The following is an 11358-nucleotide window of genomic DNA, read 5'->3' on the forward strand; positions in this document are numbered from 1 at the left end:
CTGACCCTAGGGGCTGGGAATATGGCCTAATGGCAAGAGTGTTTGCCTCGTATACATGAAACCCTGGGTTCGGTTCCCCAGCACCACATACATAGAAAATGGCCAGAGGTGGCGCTGTGGCTCAAGTGGCAGAATGCTACCCTTGAGCAAAAAGAAGCCAGGGACAGTGCTCAGGCCCTGAGTCCAAGGCCCAGGACTGGCAAAAAAACCCCCAAAACAACAAAAAAAAACTGACCCTAGAAATCTTCTATTGCAAGCAACTATTTCCATTGTGGTTTTCTTGTTTCATGAAAACAAACTTTAAAACTGTTCTTGTTTCTTGATTCTTGTCTTTTTAGTGCAACACAAAATTAGTTTGCAAATATGTGACATGAGCCAAGATGCCATGCTTTCACAGAAGAGTAATTAATGAATTTGTGTACTTTAAATGATACAGCCATTGTGCCAGTCTCTGTTATATCTATACAGTGAAAACTGATTCACACAGCGCCACCAGCAAAGGCAAAATAGAGCATGTGGTATCAGTCTCTCAGTAGTCTATTCAGTCTCTGCCAACATAAATACTTGAAGTGAACTTTAATTTCTTCTTATTTACTGGTGCTGTAATCTTGTTTTGTTTTGGGTTTTGCCAGTCCTGAGGCTTGAACTCAGGGCCTGAGCACTGCCCCTGGCTTCTCTTTGCTCAAGGCTAGCACTCTACCACTTGAGCCACAGCACCACTTCTGGCCTTTTCTATATATAGGATGCTGAGGTATTGAACCCAGGGCTTCATGTATACGAGGCAAGCACTCTACCACTAGGCCATATTCCCATGGTGCTGTAATCTTAAATTTGATGCTTGCAAATGGGCTCTTATTGAGTATACTTTCTGTAAAAGATAAGATATAGAAACCTTGAAACAGCTTAAAATAAAACAAAACTTACTTTGTGTTGAGAGGCTGATCTGAAGTTCCTCAGGAAATAGTGTTAGGTATTCACTTGACAGTAGATTCTTAAAAACCTGACTTACAATTTTTTGTCTTACAAAATTCTGCTACTGTTACGCTAATAGGCATCATTTTGACCCTTCTACATTTTATCATGATAATTTGCCCTATTATTCTATTGTAGAAAACGCAAAGCAACATGAAATTACCTAATTAACAATAAGGAAAATGAAAGATTTGTTTTCAGCAGCTGAGGTTTTAGTGAAGTAGACCAGTGAACGCCTTCCCAGCTTTACAGACATTCTTCTTCGAGGACTAAAGTGGACAACTTGGGAGGGAAGGAGAGACTTCAGCATCACCTCATTCGCTTCCTTTTTCTAAACAGATCAATGACAAGGGAGTTTTCCTGCTAATTCACTTAACAACTCCATGATAGGGTTGATAGACTATACACTTTTCCATTCTTTTTGTTTCCTTTTTCTTTTTGAGGGACTTGTAGAAAAAGTATACCTTGCGCAACTACATAAATTTTTATTTGGTTTTAGAAAGTGAATTCTAAATTTAACAATTTTTGGGTTTTTGGAGGAGGATATTTCTCTTAGCGTAAAATGACAACAGTGTTTCTTCAGTCTAGCCAGTATGTAGAAAGTGTATTATACCAAAACAACCTGACATTGTATTCACTACAAATGACGGGTTATTTTGGTGGACCTAATGGAATTTAGATTAAAGTTTATATGTGGTTGGAGAAACTAGCATGAAAGCCTGAATATAACCTTACTTCTTAAAAGAATAAATGCCAGTTATTTTTCTTCATTTAGAATTTCCAAGTATCATAATATTCAAAATTAATATTATAGTATACTCAAAGTATAGCCCTAGAAATGATTGACTGGAAGGTTTTCAGTTGAGATGGCAAATATGTATTAAATGGGTAGATGTACTTGGGAATGTATTGCTGCATTTCACCACTGTAATAATCTTTATGTGACCAGCTTGATGGTTTTTACAAAGTGTTCTAAAATGACTCTTATTGGTAGCCATCTCTTTTTCTTTCATAGTATTATGATGATAAAACACTTTCAAAATACTTGTGAATTTATTACTGCTTTGTTTTACTGGAGTATCTTTTAATGTACTGAGTTAATAAAGTAGGAGCAACCTTTTAAGACCTGCAGAGAGGTTACTAAAATGGAAATGTCAAGTGATTTTATTGAGGATGATAGTGGTTATTAGTGGCTAACTGTGAATTGGATCCACATGTCTTTTCTATTGTTGTGGGGTAGTGATTGGACCAGTTTGCTACTTTATCTGCCTTAACATATTAAACTTGTTTCAAGTTTAGGGATGAGTGTGTATGTGGGTTCATGAGACTTTGTGGAAAATCAGCTGAGGTGAATGGCCTTTTGTAATGGTATTCTTCTCAGGTAAAATGTGAGGAAGAGACTGAGCTTCTAACAGGGAATTTAAGTGAATAGGAAACAGAAATAGAATCAACTGTAATCTCAAGGGAGAGATTTTAGCAGTGTTTTGTGATATATACTTACCTCTGACTTATAATTTGCTTCTTTTGGGCCATTGTCTTGAGGATGCTTGGGTTTTTATCAAATGCTAAAGTTCCTTCGATTTTCCTTAAGGAAGATTCTGGAAGTATGCCATAATCACAGTGTTACAGAAATGACTTTCTTTGCTGTTCTGGATTCTGTGTTTATTACTTGTTGTACCTAGAATATTAAAAGATAAGGTGATATTCTGAACATAATCAAGGGTTAAAAGAATCTTAGGAAGTTGTTTTGCTTAGGCTTTAGGTACATTTAGCTTCAAAATATTTCAGAGAATGATGTCTATATTCTTTGAAGAATTCTTCTCATTCTAGTTTATAAAAAAAAAGTCCATGTAGCCCTCTAGTTGCTTTTGTAATTTTGCTTTTTGTAATTTCTTGTATAGTTCTTTGTAAGTTAAAAACTTTTTCCCCTGAAGGTTGCATGTGTGTTATAATTTAATGTCTCTATCTAAATGTTCCTGTTCAGAGTCACCTCTTCAATCATTAAATAGCTGCCTAATGTATATTGTTACTGTTTGTTTGTTTTTGGTAGTTGGGTTTAAAGTCAAGGCTCACTCTCTAGGCAATCCCTATACCACTTGAGCCATATGCTTCATTCAGCCTCTGATGTCCTTGAGCAGAAACCAGTCACTTTCTGAATTTTTATTACTGCTCCACAAACTGAAAACTATAGCAAGTGAAGTCAGTGGAAGAATGCTTGTTTAATCACAACAAGCCCCATATTTTTGTAGCTACTGCCTTTCCAGTGGTTAACTTTGCTGTGCTTTTATAGGTTATCAAAAAATACATTCAATTGGCTATATCTGTGTAAATACCAATTAATCATACATCTCTATATTTATGATTAGCAACAGTCACCAGAAAAGATTGCTATTCTCCCATTCCTTTTTTCACCTGTTGCATTTAATCTGAAGGCTGTCTTGACACGTGTAAATTAGTAGTTGTGATGGTTAATCTTCATTTTCAGCTTGATTGAATCAAGAGATTCTTAGGTGATTTGTAAATCACAGCTCTATGTATATTTATGATGGGGTTGTCAGAGATAATTAGATCTTCTGGGCTCAGATATTATGAATGGATTAATAATTCTGGCTTTGATGGATTCATAATCTGATGGTATTTTTGAACAATAATGTAATGGTGGAAGTAGGGTGCTGAGGGCATGTTCTTGGGGGCTTGCTCTTTGTCTTGGTCTCTTACTTCATTATCACTACTTCCTATCTTCAAGAAGGTGAAGTTCCTCTGCCATATGCTTCTGTCACCATGATGTTCTGACCAAGCACAAGGAACCAAGAAACTATTTGAGCCCTATGAAACTGTGAGCCAGAATAAATCCTTCCTTCTTTAGGTTATTCTTCCAGACATTTTATTTGTAGCTATACAAAAACAACAAATTAAATAGTACATTTTCAGTGGGTACTATGTGTCAAATTTGTTTGTTTTTCACAGTTTTCTTGTTTAGCCTAGTCCCAGATTACAAAACAAATGCATCTTTTCTTCTTTTGATGATTTAAAATGTTTCTCAAAATCTTAAATTTAAAATTTTAGTGTCTTTGAGATGAGAAAAACTATAAAATTTAGTATTGTTTTGTAGAGGGATGGTTAGTTCATAACTTTATTTTTATTTTATTGTAAAGTTGATGTACATAGGGGTATAGTTACATAACTAAGGTAATGAATACATTTATTTTTGAACAGTATTATTCCCTCCCTCATTTTTTCCTGCTTTATCTCCCCCCCATTCCCCACCCCACCAAGTTGTAAAGTTCATTTCCAGCATAGTATTTAGTATCGCTGTTGTATTGGTTTACTCTCTGTGCCACCAATTCTGTGATTTCCCTTCCCTTCCCTTCTCCAAATCAGATAAACTTATATAGAAGATAAAGGGTAGCAAAATCAGAAACAATGACAATGGGGAATAAACCGGAACAGAAAAAAAAAAGACAAAAAGAAAATAACTGAAAACAGTACACTAAGAAAACAAGAAAGAATGAATGAATGAAAGAAAGAAGAAACAACCACACAAAAAAAGAACAACTTCTTGTTTCCATATTGTGGAGATCATTTCAATTAGCATCATTTTATGTGGTCACATGTGGAAAGCTATAGTATAACATAGCTATACTAATTATTACAAAGGAGGGAAACCATGGAGAAACTGTTTCTTTGGACTTGGCTTAATATGATTTTTTTCCAAGTCTTTTCATTTCCTTATGAATGAAGTGATGTCATTCTTTCTGATGGAAGCATAGAATTCCATTGTGTATATGTACCACATTTTCTTGATCCTTTTATCTACTGAAGGGCATTTGGGTCTATTCCATTATGCTGCAATGCTGATAGCTTTAGTGTGGCATTATTTGTGGTCATTTGGGTAAATGTCCATGAGTGGGATTTGCTGGGTTATAGGGGAGCTCTATGTTTAGTCTTTTGAGGAATCTCCATACTGCTTTCCAGAGTGGTTGAGCAAGTTTACATTCCCACCAACAGTGTAGTAGAGTTCCTTTTTGGCCACATCCCCGCCAGCATCTGTTATTATTTGTTTTCTTGATAATGGTCATTCTAACGGGTGAGGTGGAATCTGAATGTGGTTTTGATTACATGTCTTTTATGGCCAGAGATGTTGAACATTTCTTCATGTGTCTATTGACCATTTTTATTTCCTCTCCAGAGAAGTCTCTTTAACTCTTTAGCCTACTTATTAATGGGGTGATTGTTTCTTTGAGGATTTGGTTTTGGATGGTTTAATGTTTTGAGTGCTAAGTGTATTTTTTTTTTTTTTGGTAGCTAATTAGAGGTAAGAGTCTCACAGTTTGGCTTCAAATCACGATCCTTAGATCTTAGCCTCCCGAGTAGCTAGGAGTAAAGGGGTGAGCCACCGTGCACACCTTCTAAGTGTATTTTTTGATATGAGCCTCTTGTCTGTTGTATAGCTAGTGAAAATCTACAAATCTGTGGGCTTTCTATTTATCTTGTTAGCTATGTCATTTGCCATGCAAATGCAGTTTGCATGCTCTGCAGTTTAGCGTAGTCCCATTTATCCAGTGTTTCTTTGATTTGTTATGTTTCTGGATCTTTATTTAGGAAGTTTTGACCTGTGCCTTAGAAGCCCTAGAATTTCTCCTACTCTTCCTGTAATATTTTCACAGTATCTGGTCTTACATTGAGGTCTTTGTTCCATTTGGAATTGATTCTGGTAAGGGTCGATATATAAGGATCTAGGTTCAGTTTTCTGCATGTGTATAGCCAATTCTGCCAGCACTATTATTTCAAGAGACTGCCTTTTTTCCATCCTGTGTTTTTGGCTCCCTTATCAAAGGTTAGGTGGCTATAGTTCTGTGGGTTCATTTCTGGGTCTTCTATTCTCTTCCATTTGTCCGTATGCCGATTTTTGTGCTAATACCAATTTGTTTTTATTACTACAGCTTTGTAATAGAGTTTGAAGCTTGGTATTGTTATTCCTCCTGCACTGTTCTTCCTGCTAAAGAATGTTTTTGCTATTCAGGGTCTTTTATTGTTCCATATGAAGTTTTGAATTGCTTCCTCTATTTCATTAAAGAATGATGTTGGGATATTGATGAATATTGCATTGAATTTGTACATAGCCTTTGGCAGTATTGCCATTTTCACACTGTTAATCTTCCTAATCTAGGAGCATGGGAGGTTTTTTCCACTTAAAGTTTTCATCATAAAGGTTGATCTTTGCAGTGGACTTTTTTTTTTTTTTTTTTTTGACTTACGATGCTTTTGAGCTTAAGGTGCATCACTAAATTATTGGTTTGAGATTTCTCCAATTTGTCGATATAGGCACTCAGAGCTATAAATTCTCCTTTGAGTACTGCCTTTGCTGTTTCCCAGAGGAGTTGATACTTTGTGTGTTTATTTTTGTTTTTAAGTCAGTGGTAGAGCTTGAACTCTGGGCCTGGGAGCTGTCTCTGAGCTCTTCAGCTCAAGGCTACTGCTCTGTCACTTGAGCATAGTGTCACTTCTGGTTTTCTGGTGTTAAATTGGACATGGGAGCCTCCTAGACTTGCCTGCCTGCGCTGGCTTTGAGCCCTGATCCTCAGATCTCAGTCCCATGAGTAGCTAGGATTATGGATGTCAGACACTGTCCCCTTGCTTGTGTGTTCATTTTTGTTAAATATCATGAATTTTCTTTCTGATCTCTTCAATTACCCACTGGTAATTCAACGATGTGTTGTCCAGTCTCTGTAAGTTACAGAATTTTCTATGGTGGCTTTTGGTGTTGAGCTCTAATTTTATTCCATTGTGGTCTGGGGAATACAGCGAATAATTTCAATATTTCTGAATTTGCACAGATTTGGTTTGTGCCCCAAAATGTGATCTATTTTGGATTATGTTCCATGTGCTGCCGAGATAAACGTATATTCTGATGCTGCTGGGTGAAATGTTCTGTAGATGTCTGTTAAATCTAGTTTGTCTATGCAGTTGTTTACTTCTGAGATTTCTCTGTTGAATTTTTGCCAGATTGGTCTATCCTGAGGTGACAGTGGTGTGTTAAAGTCACCAACAATTAACATGTTTGGATATATGTATGATTTTAGGGTTAGTGGGTTTTTTTTTGATGCATTTGGGTGTTCTGGTATTTATAATTCTATTTCTAATACTCCATGTGCCTTTTGATACTTTTGCTACTTTTCAAAAATAGGTGCTATTATTCATAACCCATAGTCACTTTCATAATTTACTGTGTAATTTAGAAACTCTTTAGTTAGCAGTTCTTAACATTTTTGTCCTTCCTTCCTTCCTTCCTTCCTTCCTTCCTTCCTTCCTTCCTTCCTTCCTTCCTTCCTTCCTTCCTTCCTTCCTTCCTTCCTTCCTTCCTCCCTCCCTCTCTCCCTTCCTCCCTTCCTCCCTTTCTCCCTCCCTTCTTCTTCCTTCCTTCCCTCTCCCTTTTCCTTCCTCCCTCCCTCCCTCTCTCCCTCCCTCCCTCTCTCCCTCCCTCCCTCCCTCTCTGTCTCTTACTTGCTTTCTTTCCCTCTCTCCCTCTCCCTCCCTCCTTCCCTCCCTCCCTCCCTCCCTCCCTCCCTCCCTCCCTGTCTCTTACTTGCTTTCTTTCCCTCTCTCCCTCTCCCTCCCTCCCTCCTTTCCATCCTTCTGTCCTTCTGTCCTTCCTTCTGTCCTTTCTCTTATTTTATCTCTTTCTTCTTTGAAGGTAAAACATTAAGAAGGAAAGTTGTTCAGTGAAAAGTAGGATATAAAATGAGTTTTGAAGGTATAAGATTTAGGGACTACATAGGGAAATGTAGCAATTCATCCATCAGTTGGGAAGACAAGAAAGCATAATTATACTATACTAATATATTGAGGCATGAAAAGTTTTGAGGGTTTAGAAATTATACATAGTGTTAAAAACAAAACAAAGATCAACAAAAATAAATCCTAATGAGCTGATGCAACACTTTTACTTTCTTTTGAACTTCTAGATTTATGTATGTGACATGCATCCATCCACATGGAGTAGTGAATTGAAATGTCTTCATTAAGATTGGATAGATTTCCTCTTTAATTATTACCAGTATTAGGCAGAAAAGTGGAGAGGTTCTTCTGTGGTGTTGACAGATTGAGTCTGTCTATTCTGTGAAAGGATAGTTGTTACTGAACAAGGAGAAAATTACATTTCATTGGGACATTTAGTTTAGCTATTAGCTATTTCTTAACTTTAAACTTTGAAATTTCACTAGCTCAGTAGTTGTTACTAGTTGTAGCCTAAAATTATACCAATTAACCACCCAAAAGCCAGAATTAGAACTGTGGCTCAAAGTGGTAGAGTGCTGGTCTTGAGCAGAAAAGCTCAAGGAGCTCTGAGTCCAGTATTGTAAACATACATAAAAGGAGTAGAGTTTGTTTTGTTGTGGTCTGAATTTGAACTATAGTAAAATCAGTTCTACTCAGAATCACAGTGCTGGGATTGTTACGAACATGGAAAAAGAGGCACTAATATACCAGCATACCTCATAATTCTTTTGCTCAGACCATTGTCATTGCCAAGCTGAAGCAGTGCATGAATACTAATGCAAAGACCTCACTTACTTGAGACTATTTCATGAAGAAAAGGAAGGAGAAACAATAAGAAAACATGTTAGTAAACTGGCTGTTGATAATGTGGCAGATTGCTTACTGAATGTCTTAGAGATAGGACAGTCTGTTGGGGAGATTGGTAAGCATTTATCTAGTGGCACCTATCTTCTATTAACCAAAAGGAGAACCAGTTGTCTGCATTTCCAAGTGTGTGTGTGTGTGTGTGTGTGTGTGTGTGTGCTATTTGTATATATGGCAGAGACCTATGGTTTCTGATGGTGTCTTATAATTTTTTATTTTAGTTTATTTATTTAAAATTTGGTGCCAGTACCAGAGCTTGCTGTCAGGGCCTCAAGCTCTTAAGTGTTTTGATTTCCCCTATGCTCATAACTGAAGCTCTACAACTGTGCCATACCTTCAGTTTTGGCTTTTTGCTGAATAATAGGAGATGGAGTCTTTTGGATTTATCTGCCCAGGCTAGATTTTAACTTTGATTTTTTCAGGTTTCAGCTACCTGAGTAGCTATTAGTATAGGTTTGAGCTACCAGCACCTGGCTATGTCCTAACATGGTGTTAACATGGAAGTAAGGCATACATGCAATGAATAGGCCTGGAGCAAGCTGGTGTCATATAAATCCTTCTGTGTAACTTGGTCAGAGAGCTGGTTGCCACAGTGATAGTTGGAAGAAGTTCAAAGTTCTCACCAATAAGACATATACAGAAAATGAAATGGCTTATTAAAATATTATAAAGTAGTTGAACAAAGAGGTTATAAACCCACAAATCAAGTTATGAGTACAGTATATCTTGATCAGTGTCACCCCTTCCATTCTTCTCCTCCATTTCCCCCTCCCATTCCTCCTTTATGTTTTTTAAAAATTGACTTTCTTATTTCAATTTGTTAATTTTTAAAACATAAAATTTGATAATGTCAAAATCTAAAACTGAATATTTTGCCTCTTTAATAATGGGTCTAGATTGATCAAGATGCATTGTGCTCATAAACTGATTTGTTGAGTGGTAACCTCTTTTAATATCTAAGGATAATAAAAATATGATTACAAAAGAATGAGATTTAGGGGACTAGGTCATGCTGGCCAGTTTTATGTTCAGAAGTATTTTGGAGATTCGAACTCTGATTTAAGGGCTAAAATTTAAAAGATGGTCACTTGATTCTTCCATAGCTGTTTCCTTATTCCAAACACATGTTTGTGCAATGATAGTAGGTGTGCATTTAACCTAGGAACCTTAATTAGCAATAGCATTCTGATTGTCAGATGTAGGCAAGAATGGTAACTAAAATTTGAGATACTATAGTTGTAGTAACAAGAGAGAACTGAGTTCAGATGGTTATCTTTGGACAAAATTACTAAGCACTATAGTCATTGGAGGAACATTGAGGGTTGTTTTTTTCTTAGAAATGTTTGTCATATATTCTGCAGCTAAAAATGGACATATATGCATACTTACAGTTAAACAGAGCATCTTTTTTTATCTTGTTACTTCAGTTTAACCAGCACTGGCTTAAAATAAAAATGATTGCCCTTAAAATATAAAGTATGCATATTTTAAGCCCAGTTTTAAAATTCATATTTGAATCAAAATGTTGAAGGCATTGCTTTGGTTTATTTAGCAAAAATTATGCAGTGTCTTCTAAATAGTAGTCATGAAATGTTGAAGTGAAATGTTGAAGGCATTGCTTTGGTTTCTTTAGCAAAAATTATGCAGTGTCTTCTAAATAGTAGTCATGAGAAATAGTTGATTCTTTGGCTATAAGATCAAATAAAATTTGGTCTCTGCTCTCATGAGCATATAGTTGATACACTAGATAATGATAGTATCAATAAAATTGTAATAAAAGTATAAGCATGCTACTTGGAAACCCAAAGATTCCAACTGGAATTCCAAACTAGAGATTGAGAAGGCTTCTTGGGAGAAGTGACTCAAGATATCCTTTAAAAAGTGGGTCGAACAGGAGTCTGTTGAAAGAAGGTTGAAGATTAAACATGAGGAAGATAGCCAAAACAATAGAAAAAGCCAATTTTAACAGCTGTAGAGTAGGAGTTATTTGGCATGGTTGAAGGTGACATTTTGTGTAGATGAGGGCAGATGAGGGCGATTCCTTTTGTAAATGCCTTCCTATGCTTCTTGAAAGTTGAGGTGTGACTCAGATGCCCTGAGGAGCTGTCATACAGTGGAGATATGTTTGGGGAATTATCATTTTGGCATTCTAGGAGGATCATTTTGCAATGGAAATAGGGACCAGTTAGTAAGCCATTACTGTGATCCTATGCTATGGGCAAAGGTCTTATTTCAGTAAAGTGGAGAGGAGTAGACAAAATTCCAAACTGAAAGTTACTGAAGAGATCAAATTATAGTTGCAAGAGATAGTGCACATCTATAATCTCAGCACCCAGGAGACTAAGGCAGGAGGATATTGATCGAGAGAGGGAGAAGGAGAAGGTGAGGGAGAGGGGGAGGTGGAAGGGGAAAAGAGGAAGGGGAGGATGGGAGGGGGACAGTGAAGGCATATGTTTTGGTAATGCATTGAGTTAAGGCTGAGAAGAAGGTTCCTAGTATGGCCCTTGGCTTACTGGGTTGGGTGACTATGTAGGAGAATTTATTGTTCAGCGGGTATTGGTGGCTCATGCATATAATCCTAGTTGCCCAGAATACTGAGACCTGAAGGTAATAGTTCAAAGGCCCAGGCAGAAAAATCCACGAGCATCTTTTTTCCAATTAACTATCCAAAACAAACAAAAAAGCCAGAAGTGGAGCTGTGGCTTAAGTGGTAGTATGTTTTCCTTGAGTAGTAAACCTCAGAGA

General features: G+C 36.8%; 1 protein-coding gene across 3 annotated transcripts in view; it reads left to right on the forward strand.

The window, feature by feature from the left end:
• The window catches only part of Nubpl (NUBP iron-sulfur cluster assembly factor, mitochondrial), a 152746-nt gene that overhangs the window by 33986 nt on the left and 107402 nt on the right, over nt 1-11358 (forward strand). The window lies entirely within an intron of this gene.

Source organism: Perognathus longimembris, chromosome 14, assembly GCF_023159225.1.
Source record: "Perognathus longimembris pacificus isolate PPM17 chromosome 14, ASM2315922v1, whole genome shotgun sequence".
NCBI lineage: Eukaryota > Metazoa > Chordata > Mammalia > Rodentia > Heteromyidae > Perognathus > Perognathus longimembris.